The sequence below is a fragment of the Aythya ferina genome (assembly GCF_964211825.1).
Source record: "Aythya ferina genome assembly, chromosome: 4".
Classification (NCBI taxonomy): Eukaryota; Metazoa; Chordata; class Aves; order Anseriformes; family Anatidae; genus Aythya; species Aythya ferina.
The window spans coordinates 49356498-49382865 of record NC_140300.1 but is presented as its reverse complement, the minus strand read 5'-3'; the positions used below and the strand labels follow the sequence as shown (position 1 = coordinate 49382865).

At 40.8% G+C, this 26368-nt stretch overlaps 2 protein-coding genes across 5 annotated transcripts in view; one reads left to right on the top strand and one right to left on the bottom strand.

Annotated features, from left to right (window-relative positions):
- The window catches only part of MARCHF1 (membrane associated ring-CH-type finger 1), a 404383-nt gene that overhangs the window by 78164 nt on the left and 299851 nt on the right, over window positions 1–26368 (top strand). The gene's annotated exons all lie outside the window — the stretch shown is intronic.
- KLHL2 (kelch like family member 2) overlaps window positions 1–26368 on the bottom strand; it is a 271198-nt gene that overhangs the window by 170700 nt on the left and 74130 nt on the right. The window lies entirely within an intron of this gene.

Below are 26368 nucleotides of genomic sequence, written 5' to 3'. Positions count from 1 at the left end.
GTGGTTGTTATTTATTTATTTATTTTTGCATTCTTTAGGTCTTTTTCTGATATTTAGGTGTAGGCTGTAGAAGGTGTTTCCTAAACTTGAGCTACAGTACAAATAAGTACATGTATTCTGTAGAAATGATTATGAAAAAAAAAATTCTTGTTATGAGAATAGGTAGATTGTTTACTTATGTATATGTAGGATCTAATTTCAGGGAAATTCTAAACTGTTTCTTTTGATTTAAAATGTTACTAGATAAATCCTTCCTGTTACCAAAAGGAAATATTTCTGTTAGTAAATAGTGAAATGTGTATCTGAAAAACAGAAGCTGGAAAGAACTGGAAATCAAACATACTCCATTTAGGGAGTCTCTTCATTTCTATTTAGTTACGGCTCCTTTCTTTCTAAGATTTAAGTAAAGAATGGCTTTGAGAACTAATTTGCATTTTAATTTGTCTAATTTCCATCTCTCTGCCCATGTTTGTGGTGAAAGGTCACTTCATTGCCTGAATTTGTAAAACTACTGTTCTGTTATACTTCATAAGCCTGACATTTAACAGATTATTTTGCAATTTACTTCTTCTCTTCTAATGTTCAGTTTTTCAAAAATAATGCTTGGTCTAAAAATAATACTTCTTAGCATATTCTCTAGAGATGTATTTAAAGTTACCTGAATCTTCATCCCTAGTGAACAAGCTCTTGTTTGTAAATGCAGGTGCTCAGCAGGGTCTGTGAGGAAGTCCTGAGTGCTGTAGTACGCCCTGCTGCATGGCACCAGGGCTGGGAACAGGCAGGTGTCTTTTCTGCTTGTAGTACTCGCCTTAAGGTTTACTGGAGGAAAGGCCCTCTTGTTGTACTGCCAAATGAGGAAAAAACAAAAACAGGGGGGAAAGGAAGGCTCAAATAGACAAAGTACTTGAATGCATTAGTGTAAAAACAAAACCCGTCAACATGCAGGGCTAAGAAGGGAAGAGCTGTTATACTGAATGAGTGCTTAGGTTAGATGGCAGAAAAAGGAAGGGCTGAATGCTATGGCTCAGAGATGGAAACAGGAGTGAAATGGAGTAAGAAATCAGAAGAAGGGAATAATATTTGGAAAGGCTGAAGCTTGGGTTAGAAGCAACAAAAATGCTTATTGTTGTACATGACCACCACAGACTGTAACTTGAATTTCCAGACTCACCATTCCTCTGTTCTGAGAGTATTTGTGCTACATGGGAAAGTAATTTCTTACCTCCTGGCTTACAGTAACCATTTTACTACTTTAATAACATTTAACTTTACTACATTTTTTTTGTTTTGTCTGGTCAAATAGAAGAGATTTCTGCAGTGATCTTAAAAGTTGCAAATCTAGTAACAAACCATATAGCTGCCACTAGGGTGCCTGACAAAAGTTTCAGCATAGTGTTTTATAAAATATTGTAGACAAACTTCATTTAAAACCACATCAATACTGCAAAGTCAAACACAAGATAGCTGTGAAATGCCAACATTCAGTATACATATTTAATATTTTCCCCCTCCTCTTTAATTGTAGTCACGCACCTCTTCCCCAGGGCTGCTTCCCTTATTTGCTGTGTAGGGAGTCTTGGTCTGATTATAATTCATAACTACTTCTATGAAAACCAAACGTGCATTGGATCACTACGCTGTTGCAGAAGTGGACAGTCAATGGTACTAGGTTAATGCTTAAGTTTCTAATGTAGTTAGGACGGAGTCTGAACGATTTTTCCTTAGTAATAGAATTGGATTGATGACCCAGATCCATCATGTCTTGAGATGGCCATATCTATGAACCTGAGCTAGCTATCTTAGAATAAGGTGTCTGGATGCCTTTGATTTAGACCAAGATGATTAATCAGAAATCGAGTGCGTGCTTTGAGGGTCAACCTGATGCCTGTGTTATCCATATTAACACCCTTCCTTATTTACCTTGTCTTTCTGTAAGACAGGCTTCAGTAGGTAAAAGCTTCTTATAAAAAGGGTGGAGAGGGACTCTTTACTCATGTAGATAATGATAGAACAGGGGGGAGAATGGTTTTAAACTGAGAGGGGAGATTTAGATTGGATGTTAGGAAGAAATTCTTCTCTCAGAAGGTGGTGAAGCACTGGTACAGGTTGCCCAGAGAAGCTGTGGATGACCCATCTCTGGAGATGTTCAAGGCCAGGCTGGATGTGGCCTTGGGCAGCCTGGTCTGGTGGAAGGTGTCCCTGCCCATGGCAGGGGTTGGAACTGGGTGGGCTTTAAGGTCTGTTCTAACCTGAGATGTTCTCTGATAAAGGCAGAGAGATCTCAGAGTTCAGTGTTTCAGGGTATGATGTACATGGGCTTCCTTATAGTTAGAATGGTTCTTTGCCATGAGATACCAGAATTTAAATTTAAAATAACTGTTAAACATTTAAAATGATTTTCTTCCCTGCTCACTATGAGCCCTATTCTAGTCCTATCAAAGGATGGCAAAAGCCCATTGACTTCAATGGGATCAAGAGTAAGCCCGGCATGTGCTTTAAAAAAAACATTAGTACTATCTTACATTTATATGGCGTCTTTCATTCCTCAATTCCCACAGAGCTTTTCTGAACAAAGCTGTTCTTTTCAAAAAGCACGAACAGAGCAACACGATGATACGTAACCTGCAGAGCTGGAAAGAATTAAGCTCCACACGGTCATGCCAGCATAATAGCACTCACAGCTTGCAGCATGCAGGAGATTGTGCTGCTGCTACTCTAATAAGGAAATGACGGTCTCTTCTGAGCACACAGTGCCCGAGTGGAGCAGCACGGTCCTTCTGTGCGATGCAGGGAGACCACCGCTGAATTAAACAGGCAGCCCTGGGTGCCTCGCTAATCGTGCTGTGGACGGGGCATCGTCTCCCAGCCGGTGTTATGTACTTATACCAGTCTGCAATCTCCAAAAGCACCTTAAGAACTGGAGCTTATTTGAAGACTTAGGAGCTGCTGGGGAAATATTTTCAAAAGGGATGAAAGTGCCTAATGCTCTGCAAAGAATATCAGTGTGGGAACTTGCACTGAGAGAGAGGTTTAATAGCTCAGGTAAAAATAAATCTTAATTGTTGAAAAAATAACAGAAAAATCTCCTAGAGAATAAGTTTCCTGAAGTTTAATTATTTTTTCAGTATAATTGGAACTTTTTTGGGTTGCAGAAGAGAGGTGTAAATTGCTTAAACCTTCCAATATTTTGACATTCCATTTTTTTTTAATGTGAATCCATCACATGAAATACAGCAAGCAAAACCAATCCCTTTATAAGTGTAATTTGTCAGTAGAAGGTTAATTAACAATTACTCAATGCCTACTACTGTAATAAGTCCCATTGATAGATCATCAGTGCATTTCACAGACCAAGTATCAAGTTCAGTGTGTGTGCATCAATTGAGGCACAGAATGGAAGGGCCAGATGTCCATTTGGTAACTTGAGTTGCTTCTATCACACACAAACAGTGTGCAGGGGTAAAATTCTTCCAGCTGGGTTGGAAGCCCTGCATGAGTGTGCCTTTGCCCTTTTTTTCTGTTTGGTAGCATCCTTTCCAAATCTAGTGTTTGAAAACAGATGTGGATGATTCTCTGTGCTGGTCACTTGGACTGATCAATCTGTGGGTCACAGTGAACTTGGGATAATTTCAGCAAATAAAACTTGTTTTATCTGCCACCACTGGCTTTATTCAGGAGCTGATAGCTGCTGTGAAACACTCTGGATAGTGTTTCCAAGCCAAAGCATCAGTTATTGAATACTTGTATCTAGGAGTGTAAGAAGCATAGAGTCATACAATATCCCTGGTTGGAAGGGACCCACAAGGATTGTTGAGTCCATCTCCTGGCTCCACACAGGATTATGTAAAAAAATAAACTATGAAAGGATTTTTTGTTTTTTAAAGTATGCACTGTCTTTAGATTAGCAATTCTTTGATCAAATGAGTATTTTTAAGTTGTCAATAGTGGTACCTGGATTTTTTTCATGTTGCTGCTCATTCTCCTCAAGACTGAGTTCCTGGTTTGGACTAGAGTTTAAGTCCATCTCTGATTTTCTTTTCTTCATCTTGAGGCCTGTGGCAGAAGGTCTTTTGATATTCTGATAAGGAATCTTGGTCAGTCTGGTTTGCATAATTCCAGAAGGGATGTAAAAATCTTTTCACCGTGAATCTCCTTTTTGACAATGTGGATACCGAACAGTTTAATCTGTCATTGCTGGGTTTCTGAATAATCTGTTAGGTTGTAATTGTGGAGTTTAACCTTTAGACTTGCAGATCTAGCTGAACAGAGAAATTGATAACACTAGATTAAATTTGAGCTGTATTATAGGAAAAAAAAATATGACATTTATTCACTCACACCTTGTGGTGTTCCTCGTTGGTTAAGTGAGACACAGCCCTGTAAAAAATAAATCTACATCCTTTTCTAGTTCCAAGGTCCAGATGTGAGCTGGGCCATGACAGACACGTGGCCTATACTCTGCCTCTTCATCTTCCCATCCTGCCATCTTGTGTGCTCTGTGCCAGCCCTGCTCCAGCCTATGACCACTAAGATGGAACAAACCTTGCCACTCTTTGATAGATATGGGACAGAGTAATATCACAGAACATCTCATACATCTCATGATACTCTTGAAAATTGCAAGCAGTGCTTGCCATTATCCTCTACTAGATTGCCTGCGGGAAGGTAGATAGCTAGCTCTGGGTGTGCTGGAAGTGCTCGCTGTAAACTGCTCTCTGAGCATGTAGCCCAATTTAAGGGGTCTTACCAATAATGGTGCTTTCATCTTTTTTATATAGAAAACTTTAGTGCTCTAAGGTTGAGAGGCCTTCAACGGATGCATCTGGGGAAGATGTGCTGGTGGGTGCTTCAGGCTCTCCTCAAATAAGCCAGCATGGCATCAGACGGTCTAATGGCACAGCAGTCTGGCTTTGCAAGCTGCTGCTTTTCCTTAGGAACATGGGGGCAACATCCCACTGTATCAGCATATTTCAGAGCCTGAAAACGAGAGAGATACTTAATCGGCAAATTAAGTAGCATTCTGTCCATAAATTGCCTTAAGATACAATGTTATTGTCCATGATACAATAACAGTGTGTTTTCATATGCATTGTTTCTCGTGAGATAATCCCTGCTACACAGAAGCCACAACCATGAACAAAGCAGTAAAGCATCTGTTATATTTTCCTTACAAAAAGCTGCCAGAAGCTTACCCCAAACCCAGATATTGCTCTTGGCGTGAACTAGTCTCAGAGGGGCTTGGGTTAAAATAGCAGAGCTTTTTAATTATTCTGAAATTGATTTATACACAGATTTATGCAGCTGGGAATTTTGCAGGTCTCTACACCATGACAAGGAGTTGAATTCTAAGTAATTACTTCTTTTTAACTAGCTTTCTGAATGAATTGGGCTAATTTTTCCTCAGTCTGAAGTGGGTGTTTATGAAAGTGTTTAACATGTGAGACAGAATTCCCATTTTTAAAATGAAAGAGTAGGAAAACAAATTATCTCCAAAATTCACATGGTAGAAAAAGTCACTTTTCTGAGCAGCATGAGTGAGCCTTGGATAAATTAATTGCAATTTGTCAATGCAATACATGTTAAGAATACTGCACCTTGTAAATAAAAATTGGTATTATACTGACATACAGCTTGGGAAAGGTTCTAAGAGAAAGGAAGGACTTGATACTTGTCTACAAGTGGCAATTTGACATATATTTTGGCCTGTTTAAAACCTGAAGTCAGAATAGAGCTCAGTGCAGCATCTCCCAAGAGATGAAGCAAGTGTATATACTTGTCACTCAGGAAGAAAGTCATCTTCTAATTGGTAGGTAATCATATAAGAATCTGATGCTGACTTTGAGTGACATTTCAGCTAGATTCATGTTTGCTGATGCAATACAAATGTCCTGAATATCCCTAAGTTTTATTTTCTAGACTTCATTTGGCATATTGATTCATCCTGTATGAGTAGGATGGTTAGGAGAACAAAGCTCTTCACCAGCTGCTACAAATGAGACAGCATGCTTCATTAACCTAGGAGTGTTTTTAAGCATGTTGTACCTTATGACCTTAGGTTAGAGGTTGGACCAGATGATCTTAGATGTCTTTTCCAACCTCAGTGATTCTGTGGATGTTGAGAATGGTGCTTAGTGGAACAGGAGCAGAGGGGGAAAAATACCCCAGCGAGTTCATTGAGCTGAGGCCTTTATAGAAATTTTTGATGCTTGAAAACAAATCAGAGCTATACTGGCAAATCTATTTCTGGCTTGTCCTCCCTGTTGAGTGTGGAGTTTCTTTTGATGATAATATTCTCTCATATATTTGTGGCATTTAATAGCCCTCCTTGTATAGATATCCATTAAAACTGAATCAAAGTTGAGGAATGGCTGTCCAGTGGTCTTACTGTATTATTGTATTGAATGAAGTCTTCAGCCCTAAAGTTAAATCAGCAATATGCTTTTGCCATATTAAGCATGAATAAGGATGAAATATTCTTGGCATATGTAACGTAAGGCCTGCCTGTCATATTTAACATAGCAGTAAATTGCTATCAAATTCCATAAAAATCCTTTTACAATGTAGTAGATTTGATTCCATGAGGTGCTTAATTCTAAGTGTGTGCACAGATTAACCCCTCTTCAGCAAAGCTCTTCTACATGCCTGCCCAGCCCAAATACCTAATAGTTAAACATGTGAAGTTGAACACTTCAGCATTTTGGTTGGAAACACATAGCCTGAAGAATGACCAATGAAGGTTAAACAAACCCAAGCACTCCAGTGAGGAGTTGAGGACAATAAATAGATGTTAGGCTGGCAAATATGGTAACTATGAATTGGTGCAGAGAAGGAAGGGTGGTGTGGGGGAAGACAAGAGTATTCTGAAGGGCACCCTGAGCATGCTGCTCTTATGACAGCACCTAACTCATTTTCACATTAAGCTTCCTAGTAAATGGACAATAAGAGGCCACTTATAAACTATTACAATGTATTAAATCAATTGTACCATGCTGAAAGCCTCATGGTTTTGCATCTGAAAATGTGAACTATAATGACAGAGCAATTAAGTAATATAAGCACACCAGGCACATCTTGGAACGCAAATCAAAAGAGATGAGTTATTAGAAATCCTATCAGCAAAACCATGCTAAATCAATTGCAGGGACAAAGTTTTAATTAAAAGTGAAGGCAACATATAGGCTATATTGAGAAATGAATAAACTTATGGTTTGACCTGTCTGATTGTAGCCACTTGTTTTAACATCTCATAATTCCTCTACAGGGGACATTTTTTTTAATGCTTCTAAATTTTAATAGATGAAGATGTGGTCATTCTCCTGGAGGGGTATTATTCCTAAATTTTATTTGCAATTTTCCCAAGTAGCTTCCAAATTCAACAGATACAGTGCTTTGAATATGCAGCTTTGGTGGTGAATTCTGGTTGTGTGCAAGTTACAAAATGTGAGTTTGGTTTAAATGCTGACTATGTTGGGTGGATAACCTCAGTAGACATTAACAGGCTATTTAATGGAAGTGTGACTTCGGTGACCAATGCAGAATTTGTCTTGACTCTTTTCTTTGCTTCTGAATGTAGAGAACAGCCTGTTCTTGTTTGAGTTGAAATACTTAAATCTTTTAACACTGCTAGAAAGAAAGGAATTGGTGTGCATTTGCTAGTAGCCCTCCTTTTAGCTGTCATGTAAAGCACCTTATTTCCATTCAGATATAGCCTGACCAATGTGCTTGTATCTGCAACTGCTAAACTGGGAAAAGTGTGTCTATTTGTTTTTTTTTTTTTTTTTGGGGGGGGGGAGCAATAGTGCAGAAGTCTAAACCAAAATCTGAGATCAAGTTTAGGACCACTCAGACAGCTGTCACCACTATCTTTTTAGTAGTCTTCTCCACACTTCTCCTCTTCTCTTTTTCTTTGACTTCTTGCTAAGTATCTACTGCCCTTCTTCGTATATCTAGCCTGCCTTCTGTATCTAGTTCAGTTCTTGTGCCTCTTCACTTCATACTGATAGCACGCTTCCCCTCCTCACTCCTTCCTTCTCACTGCTTTTTCACCCCATTCATTCTGTGCCTTTTCTCTCCTCCTCCTGTCATTTTCCAGTTGCTTATTTGTTTCCTCTTTTCATTTTCCTTTCTCCAGACTCTCTTCACCCTCTGCCTCACTCTTCCTTTCTCTGTTGTTTTATAGTGGATCTCAGTGCTCGTCCAATTTCTTCACCAGGCTTCTTTTTGTATCTTCCACTTACCTCCCTTCTTTCTTTACCAGCCCTATGTATGTTTTTATTCCCTGTGCTCTACAGTTCTCTGCCACGAGAACTGCTTGTTCTTCTGCTCTTTGCTGTATCTCTGTTCTTCAGTAGGAAATGTCACTGAAATATGGGACAGTTTTTATCAGCACAGTGATGTTGCAGACCTGATCCACTCTGTTTAAATAGTCATTTCTGTTTCAGTGTGCGCAGCTTTTTACTACTGATTCCTTTGAAGTGTGAAATCTATTGTTCTGCTAAAATACTAGAGTAATGCATTGTGGGGGAAAAAGCTGATCTGTAATGGAATTTTAACTTGCTAAATCAAAATCACAATGTCAGACAGATATGTAAATAATGAGTTATTTATACTAGCTGTCACTCTACCTTATCTAGAAAATAATTCAGTAGTTCTTAAACACAATTGTACCTGGCATCTATTTTGATGTGTGATAACTGTAAAACATTATCAGTGTCAGGAACTGTACATGCTCACGTCATTTTTCATTTTAATGGAGCTGAAAGTGCTGGGAACAAAGGCTCACAACTGATGCCAATCTTTGTCTGATTAACACTGAGTATGAAGTATGTTGTGCACAAGAGAAAATGCACTTCCTTCTTTCACAGAGCATATGCAGAGGAATTTGTAGCTGAAAGTGAAAAGGAAAAAACGTATATTTCTGGTGTTTTGGAATTGATTAGGCTTGTACCCAATGGATTGCAGGCGTTCTTTGTCTGCTTTAAAACTGAGCATTCAGAGAATCTTAAGTGTATTGCAGCAGTTTGCTAAATATTTGTTGTAACAACATTTTCCTTCTATTAAATAAAAAAAAAAAAGAAAACCAATGCTAATCTAGGCATTCTGACTCATTTTTATCTGTTTGCAGAGACTAAAAGGTTGCTGCATTCTAGGAACATATGCTGTGACAATTTTGATCATCTGCTCCTGGTTTTCCTTTTCATACGTCCACTTATTCTACACATCCTTTGATCCATATGAAGTGACAGGAAACCTCTGTTAAACATGCTGTGGAAAAATCATAATATTCACTTCCCAACTGTGGTTACTGCCAAATGAATACATGGGAAGAGATCTGCCTGTGGAAAGAGTATGGGGCACTTGGGCATGTTATAGCTTTGCACGTGGGATGTGCTGATAAGGTCTGTGCTGTGGGGAATGTGCCTTGGTAAGTTCTGTGTCCATTTCCTTGTGTGAGCAGGGAAGCCTGCTTCACATTTCCCTTGTGCCCTATCAGGGCCTGTTATGGGTATTCTTGCCCTAACAGCACCAACAAGAAAGGCTGATTAGGACAGGAAGAGACAATGTGAGGGCCTCTTATTCACTTTTCTGTTAAATGTAACAAATGTTGAGTGGAATGGTGTGGGACAGAACACGGAGAGGGACTCTTTCCCCAGTGCCCATTGCAGCTGTGGCAATATCCAAATGTCATACAGTAGGCATAGTCTTGAGAAAGTCATGTGTTACAAGGAACTGTAAATGAGATCAAGATTGATCAATTCCAAAACCCTAAAGGACTTTTGGGAAAAAAAATAAAATTGCTTAAGTTCTTTCTCACACTTAAGGAAATAAACACCTGTCACACAATGTTCTTCTGTCTTCTCTGATATTTTGTGCTCTGAGGTGGAGAAGTACATCCTTTCCTCCTTTCATCTATTACAAAAATGCAAAGCATCCTGAGATTTAAGTTGTTTTCAGACATTCTCATAGGAATGAGGGCTTAAATCTATAAGGACACTTGCAAGCTCAGAAATGGTTGTGTGTGAATAAACATAAAAGGCTTGTGTGTGCATGTATGTGCATCCTGTGAGAAACAAATCTTAAGAAAACTTTAATCTGGGGATACCTGCATTAGCATCTCCTCTGCACAGAGGGGCAGGCTAATGCACAATTTCTTGTTTTATGCAGAGCATCTTTGTAAGAGTTCCCGTGATTCCTATGGAACAAGGTCATGACTTTGGTCAGTTCCTTGTCATTAAAAACTCAGTACCTTTTGGGCATCGCTTCACACTTCTACCTCCTTTTGAAATACCCTTCTGGTATTTTTCCAAGTGCCTTCTGCTGTGTACTAGATAAGACAGCTTTAAAGGTGATCCCTGTGAACTTAATGACTTCCTCCTACCCTCCTGTTCTGCTAGAGATAGGAGACAGACTATTTTCTTATTTTCTGACTTATGATCAGTTGATTTTTTTTTAGGGGAAGTTGCAGTTATAGGCGCCTCAGTAAATGTTAAAAATAAATAAAATCATTGCTTCATTCCCTTTGAACTAAGCAAGTACTAAAACAGATATGCTGGGAGCAGTGTTTTTGTTACTCTAAATATAGAATGGTGAAGAATTGGGATAGTTGGTTTAAGAAATGCTTATTAGACAATGTGTGTGAAGTACTTGTTGAAAGCTAAAGCCTGCTGTTTTCTTCATCTCTGCAGAATAGACTCTTCGGCTCTCCATAATGAATCATTATGGTGCTTTGCAGTTGTTTCTGCATACCTTACAAGATCCCACGCAAGCTTGGAAAAGTCATGGTGAAGGGAAGGGGGGAAAGAGCCAATGAAATAACATACCCAGGGCTCCATTTGCTGTGAAATCCCAGCAAAAAAACTGAGTATGAGGAGTTGCCTGTAAATCTCGTGCTAAATAACTGTTAAGCAAGAGAAGGAAAATCCAAAGGATGAGAACGTGTAAATACCCAAAAGAAAACACTTCTCTGAGAGGCAGCCACTTGAACTTTTTATGAGGTTCAAGGAATCTTTCAAAAGTTACAAAGTACCTACAGACAGTTTTCTTGGAGCATCCAGACGGCTGCTAGGCAGCAGATCATAAATTAAGGAATGCATAGATTTTCAGTCCTTGCACCATTTTAATGTCTGGCAGAGTAACTCTATCTGTTATATCTTGCTGCCACCCAAGAAGATTTATTAAGGTGAAAAGCACTGCATCTTTATTGAAAGAACAGCAGAGTATGCTTACTATATATATGCCCAATCTATAGCAGTTGATATTTGTGCAGGAGGCTTATATGGTGTATTTTTTTCCTGACTCGAGTGATAAATTTTGGAAGCCCTCAGGAATAATGATATGGAAAATGTATTTTCCCCATGGGGCTGTAATATTTTTTTGATAATGGCTCCAGGATCCCATAAACAGTACACATTTTTAGCAGGTATAAGGAAGGCATTTTTTTGAGACTGACTGCTAATGGCAAGTTAATCCATTGCTCCATCTTGTGTGCTTTTTTTTCCCTGAAGTTTTAGGGGTTGGACGTGGTATTTTACTGGAGGCTCTGAAAATAGAGCACAGCAGGAGCACAATCCTTTGAAAAAAGGTGTTACTGGGGCAGCACCTAAGTCACAGTTTTGATGTTATTCTGCACCAACAAGGTTAGTTTCTAGGAAAAAAAAGATTATTCCTCTTCTGCATTACAATATGTAGTGAATACAGTTATTGGCCACAGCTGCACCCGTTCTTGCCCTTTTCCTGTCTTGATAATGGCTTCTGAAATAATGAATTTTTGAAAAGGAAGGATACCTGTGACTGTTACTTATGGCCATGTAAAACATTACTAGTACCGTTTGCATGGGTTAAAATGAGGTGATTAATAAGGCTAAATGACTTGAGTAAGTCAGGATTTCTTGATTTTTTTAACGTCCTTTATTTGACAAGGAGAGCATCATGAAGATGAAAAATAAATAAATTTCCCCATGTTTTACAACTACACCTATCTTTTCAAAGAAAATTAGTGTTTGTTTGTTTGGTTTTTTTTGCTTAGGAGCTGATCCTGTTGTGTAGCGGTTCCTGAGCATGAACTAAAGAAATTGAGAGAAGTCACTACCAAAAAAAAAAACAACACAACATCCAACTTTTAGCTCTAACACTAATTTTAACTACTACTGTTAGATTCTGCTCCTCTTATTCCTGAAATTGTTTGCCCTCTGCATGCACACACATCAAATATAACTCTGTTGTTGTGTACCACTTTTGGTTTTGTCTTCAGTGCCTGCTTGTCTCATTATTACAGAATCACAGAATTTCTAGGTTGGAAGAGACCTCAAGATCATCGAGTCCAACCTCTGACCTAACGCTAACAGTCCCCACTAAACCATATCCCTAAGCTCTACATATTACCATACATATTTTGGCATACAAAGCACAGTTGTACTGAAAAAAAAAAAATCAAATACCAAAAAGGTCTTGAGGGAATGACACTTCTGTGACTAGACAAATGTGCTTTCCGTATTTTTTCAATCTACCTCTGCTGTGAAAAATTGTGAATGTTAACCAGCAACAACAAAGAGGCGATATGGAATAGTTGTCTCCAGAATTGTTTGAATGGTTTTGACCTAGTGAGGTATTGCTATAATACATCAGCAAAATGCAAGTTCTATGAGGTAGCTGCTACCTGCCAAATTCTGCAATCTAGGAAATAATCTTTGCTTGTTTTCGGCTGAATGATTTTAGGAGTAGAATTAGAGTAGGTAGATGGCAGAACTCTCCAGAATTCTTACTTCTAAATGTAGTTGATCAGAATGGCAACTCTATGTTCTAGACATATTCCAAGAAAAAACATATACAAATTTAGCTTAGTGAGCTCTTACATTTTTCATATTTGCTAAGCTGCACTCCATACTTCTCCAACATATGTTATAGTGAGAGAAAGTCAAAGATAGGCCTTTACATGGAAGTGAGTGCTTGAAAAAATGTTTCCGTGTGAAATTTTCCCTAGAAACAAGTCATACCTGGCCTTTTTAACACGTTATATTCATAACATGAGAACTTACACTTCATGCAGATCTGAAGATGAATTTCACATGGCATGTTTTGCTGGGCCCAAAATAGGTTCTGGATGACTGAAAATTAATAGAGTCTTGCTCAAGGGAACCTGATGTATTGTTGATTTCTGTCTTTAATTTACAGCACAACACAGAAGAATTGGTCTTGCATCTTTATTTACATATAATTCTTTTTGATTGCTCATGCTTTCATCTGCATTCATTCCTTTCCTCTTACTATGTTACTGCCTGTTGCCTATTCTGCAGATTCAGTGTTGATCAGATCAGCCTGCTTCAGCAATCACCTCTTCAGCTCCCACTACTTCAGAGGATGGTTCCTCTTCCATTTCTCTAAATCTGGCTCTATCTCAATGTGGTTACAGCAAGGACTAAAAGAAGCAGAAGATGCAAATTTATTACCTTTTATGGGGACCTTAGTTTTCTTATGACTGGGTGTTGTTTCCCTTTAGTTTACTGAACATGGAAAACATTACAGCATTATATGCTTCAGTTTTAGATCAGTATCTCAAAACATGCAGTATCAGCATGATTCATGTTGCATTAATCTTTCGGGTGGTCTCTTGATTTAGTAACAGGGTCAATTTTTATCTGTACTTGTAATGACTAAAATTCACTTGTGCAATTTAATGTTTCCTTACAGTCACAGTATGCTGTTTGATAGAACACTTATTTAGAACGCAACACAATGTGATAATTTATCAAGTAACAGAGGCCTGGAAAGCAAAATTAGCTATTTTATCCAGCTACAGGTCAAATATGCAAGGGCACCAAGGAAAAAATAAAGTTAGAAGAATGCTGAGATTAAAGCAGAACTCTAGCTGTGTGCATGATTTATGTATATTTCTATTTTGTTCAATTTTTAATACCAAGTCCTTATTTAAATTCCCAAGGAAATCTTTAAAATGAAAAGTTCAATCTTTGGGTCACTGAATTCTGCAACTTAACATTTTTCATAATGTAGCTGTTTTACCTCTTTTTTACCCCCCCCCCCAAAAAAAAAAATAAAAAAATAAATAAATAATGCTCAACAAAGCAAAAAAAAAACAACCAACACAAACTTCTGCAGTAGTGTTTTTATTTGGCATAGTCATACAGTATAACAACCTAGTCTGTGTAATCTATTACTTTAAAGACTGCTTGTGATGATTTTCTATTGCAAATACTAGAGGGACTAGCGTGGGTAATGGGTTATTTTAGCAGGTGCTTATATGCAGGGAAAAAAAATCAATGTTGAGTTTAGTCCTGATGTCAGGTTTGGCTGTTGTAATGCAAGATAAGAAAGTTCCTGATCCAAACAGTGGCTGCGGGAGATAAGCATTGGATTTGGGCCTCTGTAATTTTGGAACATGGATTTTGGATTGATTAGGGAACTCTTGCTGGAGTCCTCTGAGACTACAACAGAAAGAACTCTTTTGAATCACTGAGGATTTTACTTTGCAGAAACAACAGGGCCAGCAGGATGAGAGAACTTTATCATCTCTTCCTTAGAATGGGTGAGGCTGAAATACTACACAGCCAGTTCTTGAGCCCCAACTTCAAGAATGAGGTGGAGCTCCTGCAGAGGATTCTCACAATGGTCAGAGGCTGAAGAGCCTGTGATCAACAAGGAAAGGCAGAGGAAGTCTGGTGAGCAGCAGGCTGTGGGGGTGAGCTAATAGCAGCTGACATGGAGGGAAGTCATGAAGAAGGAAGTCAAACTTTTCAGTGGTGTGAGATGGCAAAGTAAAGAGAAGCAGCCACAGGTGGGCTTTTGGGAGATTCAGGCTGAAGATAAAGATGTTTCTGTAATAGCAATGTAGCAGCAATGTAATAGCAATGTAGCCCTAGACCAAGTTTTGTGAAGTTGTGGAGTTTCCATAATACCCATGGACATCCTTGAAGGTTTCCAAGACCAACCAGTGGCCCCAGGAACTTGATCTAGTGCTAACCATAGCCCAGCTCTGACAGGGGTTTGGACTAGATAATCCCAAAGGTCCTGTTCAACAGACCTGTCTGTAAGGTTTCTGAATCTGCTACACCACTGTAGTTCCAGACTTCACCTTGTATGAGAACACACATCCTTATGGAGTTCCTAGCACCCTTTAGCAGCAAGCCAGCAATATGTATTCTGCAGATCAAAGCAGGGGCAAAACCCAGGCAAAGAGAATTCCAGCAAGGCATCTCAGCCTGCTAACAGCTGCAACTTATTCATAACCCATTTTTTCACATAACTGGGCTTATAAGGCTCTAGCACTTATGCAAGTGGTATTAATAGAAATCAGTCTATATTTTCCTTGAATCTTATATCTCAGCTAAAAAAAAAAAAAAAAACAACAATTTCTTCATGTCCTGTAGTATAACAGGATTTGTGCTTCTTAGAACAGCAAATAGCTAGCAGGCTGATCAGTCTCAGATATGAGCTAACCTTTCCTGACCACTGATGATCAGTTCATGGAAATGTTCCAAAAAGGGCACTTACTTGCACTATAAACTGCAGTGATAAATTAATTTATGGATAAACTTAATGCAGCTGCATAACATACTCTCCTGGTCTTCATGAGACCAACCAATCTATGAAAGTCATCCACCTCCTTAGAAACCTTGAGGGAGCTCACTAGGTTTTGAAAAAGGCTCTTGATGTGAATATGCAACAGCATATTTTTATGCTTTATTATTCTGTTTTTTCTTAGTACAGTCTTCAGGTTCACCACTTTTGTATCCATCCCATGTTAATGATCAGAAAACTTGACTAGTTTGTATATTTTTTGGCAAATACTGAAATGTGAGAGGAATGTTGCCAGATGTCAGGGAGCAGTGGGGCCCGGCTGAAAGGAAGCAGGAGCCAGCAGAGTCACCTTCTGTGACCATGGTCAGACAGCACAGTGATTGCTGTGCAGCCCAAGGTCCCCAAAGAAAGGGGACAGCCCTTGGATGTGTTGTTTCTGAGCTGGCCCTGAATGCAGGCAGCTGGACCTCCTGGAGATGGGATGCTGTCAGGGCCCTGACACCAAGACTGGTCTGCATGAAACTTAATTTTGTGCCAGCCTAGCAGTGATAAGTGTCATCTGTATGCCATCCACTTGTAGCAGTTCCACCTTCCCATAGGCAGAAATGATTCCCACATGATATCACACCAAGTACTTAATTCAAGAACAGTTACAATAGATGTGTACTCTCTTAGGTTAGCAAATCAGTTTATCAGAGAAAGATGCCAGTAAGTTTGTCATGATATAGCAATGAAAAAAGCAGGGTAATATTTAATCTCTTTCCATTTACTTCTATACCTGTAATTAAGGCTTCTGCACAAAATGTACATAGGACTTGTCTATTACTAAGCTCAGATTACAAGACACAGCTGCATGGATCACATTTTTTAGATATTACTATTATGCTTGTGACTTAGCTCTGTGCCTTGCTCCTGATTTGATAGATTTATTAATTGCCTTAATATGTGGCTTTAAATTATATTCACTTCTTTTAGTGCCCTGGGATAGAGATTATGTGATGTAGTCAGGAGATGTAGCATCCTCTGAGTTTTGATCTCACTGTTGATGCAATTTCAGTTTTTATTTGCTCTCGCACCTTTGACACTGCATTGGACACCATAATCCTTATGAAAAAGTGAGGCAGTCTTCATTTAAATTCAAGTCATAAACCTCAATTAGCTTTAGGCTCCAGGCTGTCTTTGCTGATAAAAAATACCGTGGTTCTTTTTTCTTATTCTCTTTTTACTAAATTGGTTAAATATTTTCTTTTAACTTCTTCTACACGGTCTAAGTGAACTTGTTTTATAGTTACTCTTTTCTTCCTCCCAGTTCTAGTACACACCTTTTTTGTAATCAGTCATTTTTTTCGATTCCAATATATTTCCCGATCTGTTTCTTGAGTTTTTAATTCTCCATTTAATCAGTTCATTTTTCAAATACATTCTTGCTAAACCTAAAACCTAATTTACTTGTAGCGTAAGTTTTCTTTTACTTGCTAATAGTGTTCATGATCATATACACCTTTTGAATACAATGCAAAGTACTCTTTGAATACCTTTATTGATTATACTTATTCTGTCTCTTCCCACATGTACATATGTTAACTTAAAAATGGAAAAGGAAGATGTCTGTATAAGGGTAATAAAACTATACATTCATTTGTTAGGAACTTAAAACAAAAACGTAACTGAAGAATGTGCTTTTTCCAGGAGCATAAAGACTGTCAATATGAAACAAAATATAGGAAATGAAAATTGTAAATGACAAACTAAGACCAAAGTTTCAGATACAAAAAATGTTTTCTCCTTTTTTTGGCAACTGCTTTTTTCCATAAGTCATGTATTGATGATACATGATACCATCATGGGAGAGAAAATTCAAATGCTACAAAATCCACTCTATTCTGCAACAAAAACTGAACAAAAAATACTACAGTGTAGTAGGAATCTTTTACCACCACCAGGTCGAAGTTAATTATACAGTGTAATGAGATTAGATAATCATCAATGAAATAAAGATGAAGTCACATTTAGAAACTTATGTATTAGTGTGGTGCCTGGGCTTGGGTCAGAAGTGTGATTTGGCAACAACTTTCTTGCTAATTCCCTGCTCCTAGGCCTTTGTTCATATCACAGAATCACAGAATTGTCTAGGTTGGAAGAGACCTCAAGATCATCGAGTCCAACCTCTGACCTAACGCTAACAAGTCCTCCATTAGTTCAAATGTCTCTTAAAGACCTCCAGGGATGGGGACTCCACCACTTCGCTGGGCAGCCCATTCCAATGTCTAACAACCCTTTCAGTAAAGAAGTTCTTCCTAATATCCAACCTAAAACACCCCTGGCACAACTTTAGGACGTTACCCCTGGTCCTGTCACCAGGCACGTGGGAGAACAGACCAACCCCCACCTCTCTACAGCCTCCTTTAATGTTCTTTTAAAGAGTGATAAGGTCGCCCCTGAGCCTCCTTTTCTCCAGGCTGAACAAACCCAGCTCCCTCAGCTGCTCCTCATAGGACTTCCTCTCCAGACCCCTCACCAGCTTCATCGCCCTTCTCTGGACTCGCTCCAACACCTCCATGTTCTTCTTGTAGCAAGGGGCCCAAAACTGAACACAGTACTCGAGGTGCAGCCTCACCAGAGCCAAGTACAGGGGGTCGATCACTTCCCTAGCCCTGCTGGCCACACTGCTTCTTATACAAGCCAGGATGCTGTTGGCCTCCTTGGCCACCTGAGCACACTGCTGGCTCACCTTCAGCCAACTATCCACCGATACTCCCAGGTCCTTCTCTGCCTGGCAGCTTTCCAACCACTCATCTTCCAGCCTGTAGCTCTGCTTGGGGTTGTTGCACCCCAGGTGCATGACCCAGCACTTGGCCTTGTTGAACTTCATACCCTACCCTCGAGCAGATTGACACACGCACCTAACTTGGTGTCATCTGCGAACTTACTGAGGGTGCACTCAATTCCCTCATTCAGGTCATCGATAAAGATATTAAAGAGGACCGGCCCCAGTAGAGAGCCCTGGGGAACGCCACTAGTGGCCGGCCTCCAGCTGGATTTGACTCCATTTACCATGACTCTTTGGGCCTGGCTATCCAGCCAGTTTTTAACCAACGAAGCGTAGGCCGGTCCAAGCCACGAGCAGACAGTTTTTTGAGGAGAATGCTGTGGGAAACAGTGTCAAAAGCCTTGTTGAAGTCGAGGTAGACCACATTCACAGCCTTTCCCTCATCCACCAAGCACGTCACTTTCTGAGAGAAGGAGATCAGGTTCGTCAAGCAGGACCTGCCTTTCATAAACCCATGCTGACTGGGCCTGATCACCTGCTTGCCCTGCAAGTGCTGTGTGATGACACTCAAGATAATCTGCTCCATGATTTTCCCTGGCACTGAGATCAAACTGACAGGCCTATAGTTTCCCGGGTCTGCCCTCTGGCCCTTCTTGTAAAGGGGCATCACAGTTAGTCAACTGGTGGCTAGCAAACATAAATGACGTCAAGCGGCTTGGCCAGCTGCTCTGCCAGTTCTCTCAGTATCCTTGGATGGATCCCATCTGGCCCCATCGACTTGCATACATCCAAGTGCCGTAGCAGGTCGCCAAACATTTCTTCGTGGATAGTGAGGGCCACGTTCTGCTCCCCATCCCCTTTTACCAGTTCAGGGTATTGGGTATCCAGGGAGCAACTGGTTTTGCCACTAAAGACTGAGGCAAAGAAGGCATTAGCACTTTTCCTCATCTTTTGTAACAAGGATTCCCCCCGCATCCAGTAAAGGCTGGAGATTCTCTTTGGTCCTCCGTTTTGTATTAATGTATTTGTAAAAACATTTTTTGTTGTCTTTGATGGCAGTAGCCAGATTGAGCTCCAGATGAGCTTTGACCTTTCTAATTTTGTCCCTGCACAGCCTCGCAACATCCTTATAGTCCTCCTGAGTGGCCCGCCCTCTTTTCCAAAGATTGTAAACCCTCTTTTTCCTGCTAAGCTCAAGCCACAATTCTCTGTTCAGCCAGGCCGATCTTCTTCCCCACTGGCTCATCTTTGGGCACATGGGGACAGACCGCTCCTGCACCATTAAGATTTCCTTCTTCAAGAGTGCCCAGTCTTCCTGGACTCCTCTGCCCTTCAGAGCCACCTCCCAAAGGACTCTACCAACCAGTGTCCTGAACAGTTCAAAGTCGGCCCTCCGGAAGTCCAAGACAGCAGTTTTACTGGTCCCCTTCCTGGCTTCTCCAAGAATGGAGAACTCCACCATTTTGTGGTCACTCTGCCCAAGACAGTTTCCAACCACCACATCTCCCACCAGTCCTTCTCTGCTTGTGAAGAGAAGGTCTAGCGGGGCACCTCCCCTGGTAGGCTCACTAACCAGCTGCGTCAGGAAGCTATCTTCCTGACTAGACTGCTTTCTCTGGGTTGTGTTGTGCTTCCAGGATATATCTGGGAAGTTGAAGTCCCCCACTAGAACAAGCGCTGATGATTTCGCAACTTCTGTCAGCTGCCTGTAGAACTCCTCATCAGTCTCCTCATCCTGGTTTGGCGGTCTATAACAGACCCCCACCAGGATGCTTGCCTTGTTGGCCTTCTTGCTGATCCTAACCCATAGGGACTCAACATTATCATTCCCAGCCTCAAGTTCCATGACATCAAAGCTCTCTCTGATAGAGAGAGCCACACCACCACCCCTTCCATGCTGCCTGTCCCTTCTGAAGAGCCTATAGCCAGACACTGCAGCACTCCAGTCATGAGAGTGGTCCCACCATGTCTCCGTGATGGCAACCAAGTCGTAGCCTGCCTGCCGCACGATGGCTTCCAGCTCCTCCTGTTTGTTACCCATGCTGTGTGTATTAGTATAGATGCACTTCAGTTGGGCCATTGCCTTCTCTCCCAGCCTTGCCATTGTTCCCCCTGGCACAGCTCTAGAAAGCCTTGTTTCAGCCCCGTCCCTCTTCATACCTAGTTTAAAGCCCTCTCAATGAGCCCTGCCAGCTCCTGGCCCAGGATCCGTTTTCCCCTTAGAGATAGGGACCCGTGTGTGGCCATCAGGCCAGGTGCTGAGTAAAGCGCCCCACGGTCAGAAAATCCAACATTTCTGTGTTGGCACCAGCCTCTGAGCCACGTGTTAATCAGGTGGGCTTTCCGTGTCCTCTCTGTACCCCTCCCTGCCACTGTAGGGATGGATGAAAACACCACCTGTACTCCCGCTCCATCCACTAAAGTCCTATTTGATGGTCATTCCAGTCCCCTAAAGTCCCATTTGATGGTCTTCAGGCTTCTCTCTTCAGTGTCATCACTGCCAGCCTGGACTATTAAAAGAGGATAATAGTCAGAGGGGCGAACCAGGTTGGGAAGCTTTCTGGCAATGTCCCTGACCCTGGCCCCAGGGAGGCAGCAGACTTCCCTACGGGTAGGGTCAGGCCGACAAATAGGTCCCTTTGTTCCCCTGAGAAGGGAGTCGCCCACAACAATCACCCTTCTTTCTGTCCTGCTGGAGGCAGTCCTCCTCCTTGAGTTCTTCCACGAGGCAGACCAGGTTGTCCACCTGCTCACACCACACGCACACAGTCTCTTTAAACCCCCACAGGTGGTAGCAACAGGCTCAGGCACTCCCTGCACCCGGAGACCTGAACTGCTGCAGTTTTGAGCGGGCAGTTGGTGTGGGTGTGTACAGACTTCCTGGAGAGCACACTGTGCCTGGTGTACACCATTGCGGCTGAGCTAGCAGTAGACCGCCATTAGAGGAGGCGTTCGTATGGGTGGGGAGGAGCACTCTGCCCTCCTTGCTCGCACTGCCTGCGCAAACTGCCTGCACAGACTGCGGTGCTAACTGCCACGCCACGCCCTAACTGCCAGTCCTGTTAACTGCCGCGCCTCTGCCTTCTGCCGCGCCACACCCTGTTTGTCCTATCCTGTTCTCTGCGCTCCTGGTCACTCGCGCTCCCTAGGGGCAGCTTATGAACTGCCGGGGAGGGGGCACTGCTGATCACCTTGGCCTCATGTTGCATAGCAATCTAGCAATCTTGGACCACATGCACTTGACCTCTTTGGGATAAAGTTAGACTGGAAGATGTGATATGGGAGCCCATATAACACATTCCAGCTACAGCTGGACATGCAGTCCAGTGCGTGATGTAAAGACAGTCCAATAAAACCCCCAAACCTTAGCTCTGGTATGTAGTGTACAGGCCTCGGCGTCACTGGTATTATCTTATTGTTCTACATTACGTGCTAAGGCAGGTACCACTACTGATTTCTTTGTAACTCATAAGTATGTTACTTATTTTTAAAAATTCAGTAAGAGAACACTTCATATGATATGCTATAATACACTCTAAGTTAATTGCATGACTGTGCTTTCACTGTATGCGTATTAAATCATGTCATTATCCCACTTGTTGAAACCATTTCTTAAAATACAAAAACGAGTTTCCTTGTGCTCCCTTTTACTTGATGAAAATCTCCAGTCACTGGAGAGTCATATGATTAATACCACTAACTTCATAAGTGCTCAAAGTTAAATTCATATCAGAGTCCTACAGGTATAGAACATGGGCTTTACATTTTCAGAAGGAAAAAGCAACTGAACTTTCCAAGTAAGCTTCAGTTTTATTATAACTTCCATAATAGTTACTATATTTAAAAACAAACATCTGTCTAAGGAGTCTGAGTGCACATCCCTTGCCTCCAGGTTGATCCCTTGAACAAGTAAAGGTAGTTATTTTTGCAGAAAGAAATGGTCTTTCTGCAAGATATTTGAAGCCTCAGCATTGACGAACATCCAGTTATTTGTAGCTTTGTATGAGCTGACATTTGAAAAAAGTACAACCAAATATGAAAAGAAAAAAATGGAGCAGAAAGGATGTCTTAGATTAGCATTTCTTTTTTTTTTTTCTACTGAAGGCTAGTAGCTACTGCATATCATCAGAACTTAAGATGTTCTTTCATGGTCTTGTTACAAGCATGGCTATGTTGCTATTTCATATACGTTGCTATCCCATATATGTGCCATTTGGGTAACTCATGACATAGAGAAAAAACAATTCAACAGATGTCTCCACAGATCAGACTTGTCATCAAAAACAAGGAGATCATGTTTGCTGGATACAGATTGCTTTCTGAACACTTTAAAATGTAATATTTTGGAAAAAAATCTATCTAATTTTTGACTGACCTTCTGTAGGACTACTAGGAAATGCACTGCATGCTCAAAATGATTTTATTGATCAAAGTCTTTAATTCTTCAGAATGTATCTTCCTTCAATTGTGAGTTATGCTTTTCCTTCTCTCATGTGTTTTGTAAATATTACAGTTAAGGTTTACTAGTGGCAGTTGCAAAAAATGTACAGAAAACCTTTAAAAAGCTTGAGTAATTATTTACAGCATATTCAGTTATTCAGGTGTAGCACTTAATGTATTATTTACTATTTCTGTTGCTCCTCCAAGGGATTGATGGTCTTACTTGCTGACCACCATTTATCACTTCTGCATGTGCAACTTCATTCTGTACTTTATAAACTTTGAGATAATGAAAACCTTTTTAAAAACCTCCTGACAGGAACACAGTGCCCCTTCAATCAGGCTTTCCTGACATCAGTATTTTGTTTTGTTTCTGTTGGTGTAGCGGTGACTGCCTATGCAGCTGTGCTGAAGTTACTCCATAAATAGCTCCAGCCAATTTCGGAAAGGGGCTTTGAGCACCTCATGCTAAATGATGGCATGGAAGGAGGATGAGGAGGGGGCTGTGGTCAGTTTGGGTTTGTGTGTGTGTGTGTGGAGGGGTCCCATTATGGAGAAGAGTGGGAGCCATGGACTTCTGGCAATATAGGCAGCTGCTTGTCCCCCCCCAGGCTGCAGAGCAGGCCCAGTGGCCTGTAGATCCAGTTAACAGCAAGGGGAGAGAAGGTGTAGGGAAGCATCAAGGCTGCTCCAGCCTGAACCATGCTCTAGCAGTGCGGAGAAGCAGCAGGGAATTGTTGGGGGGAGACCTCTGCTGACCTGACCTGACCTGGCCATTTTTGGGGGTTGGTTGCTGGCCAGGGCCTCTGCAGGCCTTGTGCCACCCTCAGGTGGTTAACCCTGCTCCTTATCCATGTTGCACACCCATGATGCTGCCCCAGGAGAGCTGGAGCTTGTTGAGAGGGATGCAAACCACTGGGAAGGGAGGAGAGGTGAAGGGAATCAATTTTGTTCAGCCTGGAGGAGACCCTGGGGAGAGGGGGAGCACTTAATAGCAGCTGCCTCTACAAGGAGGTCGGCAAAATGAAGCACAGTGGTAGGAGGATGGGAGCCAAGTGTAAGCTAAAACACAAGGTTCTGGCTGAATATACGGGAAAACTTTTTCTATGTGATGAGAGTCAAACATTGGGGAATAGGTTGCCCCCAGAAATTATGCAGTCTCTGTTCTGGGAAGCTTTCAAGACCTCTCTGTGAAAAGCCCTGAGCAGCCTCATCTGGCCCTGAAGTTCACCCTCTTTTGAGTAGGAGGTTAGACTAGGAAGCTTCTGAGGTCCCTTCCAACCTCAGAATGATAGGATGAAATTATGTTCCTATGTACTGTGTAGGAGTAAAAACTAAAATAAAATCTTTGGATTGCAGCAGGGTAGAGGTGATCTGGCATGTCAAGTTCTGTTAGCTTCATTTGTCATGTGTTGTCATATCACAATGAGCCATAACATGATATGACTAAAGCAAACCAGTGCAGTAGCTACAATTCACCTTACAATGTGACACATTTGATGAAAAGTATGAAATCTGACTGTTTTTCTGAAAAGCAAGAAGCATGTTTAAAACAGCTCCTAACGTCCTATAAAACAGATTTACTGTAATAAAGTGAGAACCACCTAAGCCTTTGTATTTGTTGCAGAATTAATGTTGCAACCACCCCCAATGTAACAGGTTTTCAATCCTGGTTTAGCTGTCAGGGACATTCTGTCAACATTTCTGTAAGCTATTAAGAATATTTCTATTAGAAAGTTTTGTTCTGGCAGGAAAAAGACATGTCTCACAAAGTATAAGATTTCTTTGAAGTCTGTGAGTGAAGTGTTAAGAAGGTTAATGCTTGGCCTCCTCTAGAGGAAAAAAATTACAACCAGCTTCATTGGTTTCACAGAAATAAATTTTTGCATTTAATGTTGGTCCTGCTGAATCAGCATTGCTTTGCTGTCAAAGTTGTAAAGGTGAGACCCAGTACTCTTCCTGAAAGTGACCATAAATGGGCAGTATTGAATACCTTTATTAATATACTCAATAACAATGTCAAGAGAGCAAGAGTTCAGGTTCCACATTAAATGTAAATTTGCTTTGTTTTGAGAAACTAAAATCCTGAGCAACGCTGTGTAGCCTGTGTGTCATTGTTTTATCTGTGCGGAGAAGCCATGGTGCTAAGGCATGAAATCTTGATTTATGGCTGATTTCATCAGGTCTACAGACTTGAGTGCAGATGCCTTCCTGCATGAGAAGCTGGCCAGCTGATATTTGCATACCACCTGGCTAGTCATGCTGTACTACCCACAGCATACCCACACTCTCCTTCTTTACGTTAAGTGGCTGACAAACTTTGGCATGTAAAAGAGGCAAAGACCCTTTGTGCCTGACCCCTTTCTGGAATGGAAATTGAATTTCTGTGCATACATGAAAGACTAGAGGGCTAGTCAAAGTACTGTTAGGCAGATCATACATATTTCTAAACTGTAATACAAAATAGCTTGAGTTCCATGAGTTGTTATCATACAGAATGTCCCTAATCTGTTTTGCTTCTTAGTGTGATGATGTACAGACATGTTACACTCTAATATCACACTATGTATATATGTAGTACTGGAATTTTCTAGACAGGAGTATGCATGCAGTAGTCAGAATTATCTGTTGCTTCAATAAACAGTTTTGATGATTGCAAGAAACAGTGACCCCTATATAGGCACATTATTAACCAGGCATGTCAGAAAGAAATTTTGTCTTTAATTTTAGCTAAAACAAATCAGAATGTGCACAGGTATTCTTGCATGGACAGCCAGAAGATGGAAGAACAGTCTTGGAAGAATTCAAAGCTACTTGTGTTCAGAATTGCCCTATTCATTCCTTCCTGACTCCAATATAGAGATTTTAGATGTACAAAAAGGGAGTTTGTAGCAATGTAGCTTTCTCTGATAACTGGTTTTATAGTGTGTTGCTCAGAAATTTTGATGGAGCTTTTACCAAAAGCAAAGGATGGCATATCATACATTGTGTCGGAATGATGTGTGTGTGAGAAATGTATGTTTTTTTTTTTTATATTTATTACAGTTCTACCCATGTCGAGCAATTCTTTGACTATCTCAGAGCACCCACTCACCCTTTGACAACACCGTATTGATACAAAACATGATTACTCAGTAGTTGCTTAGTGTAATCACCAGGAATGCTAATGCTTACTTCTTTCCTACAAGACTGTGGTGTGCTAGGAAGACCAGCTATTATTATGTCTTGAATGATTTAGCTGACTGGATCATTAATAAAATATCAGGTGACTATAGGTTCTACTTGCATGTTTCTCCCTCATTTTGACATGCACTCACTTTTTTCAGGGGGGTTGAGAAGCAAAGTACGCTTATTGATTTAGCAGACTCTTCATTCTCATATAAATATGTGGATAGTGACACTACATTGTTAAGACAAATGGATCCTCTGGCATTTGTTTTACATTTTAGTCGATTGAACAAGTTTGTTACAGAATTGGTTAAACTTTTTTCTTTATCCCCCACAGGACTTTAAGTGATGGGTTAAAAATATTTCCTTAATGCTGTGCCTGCATGAGAACACTAGAAACAGAGTATCTGACAAAATGTGAATGCACATTGCTATGGCATATGGGATTCCTTTTGCCAG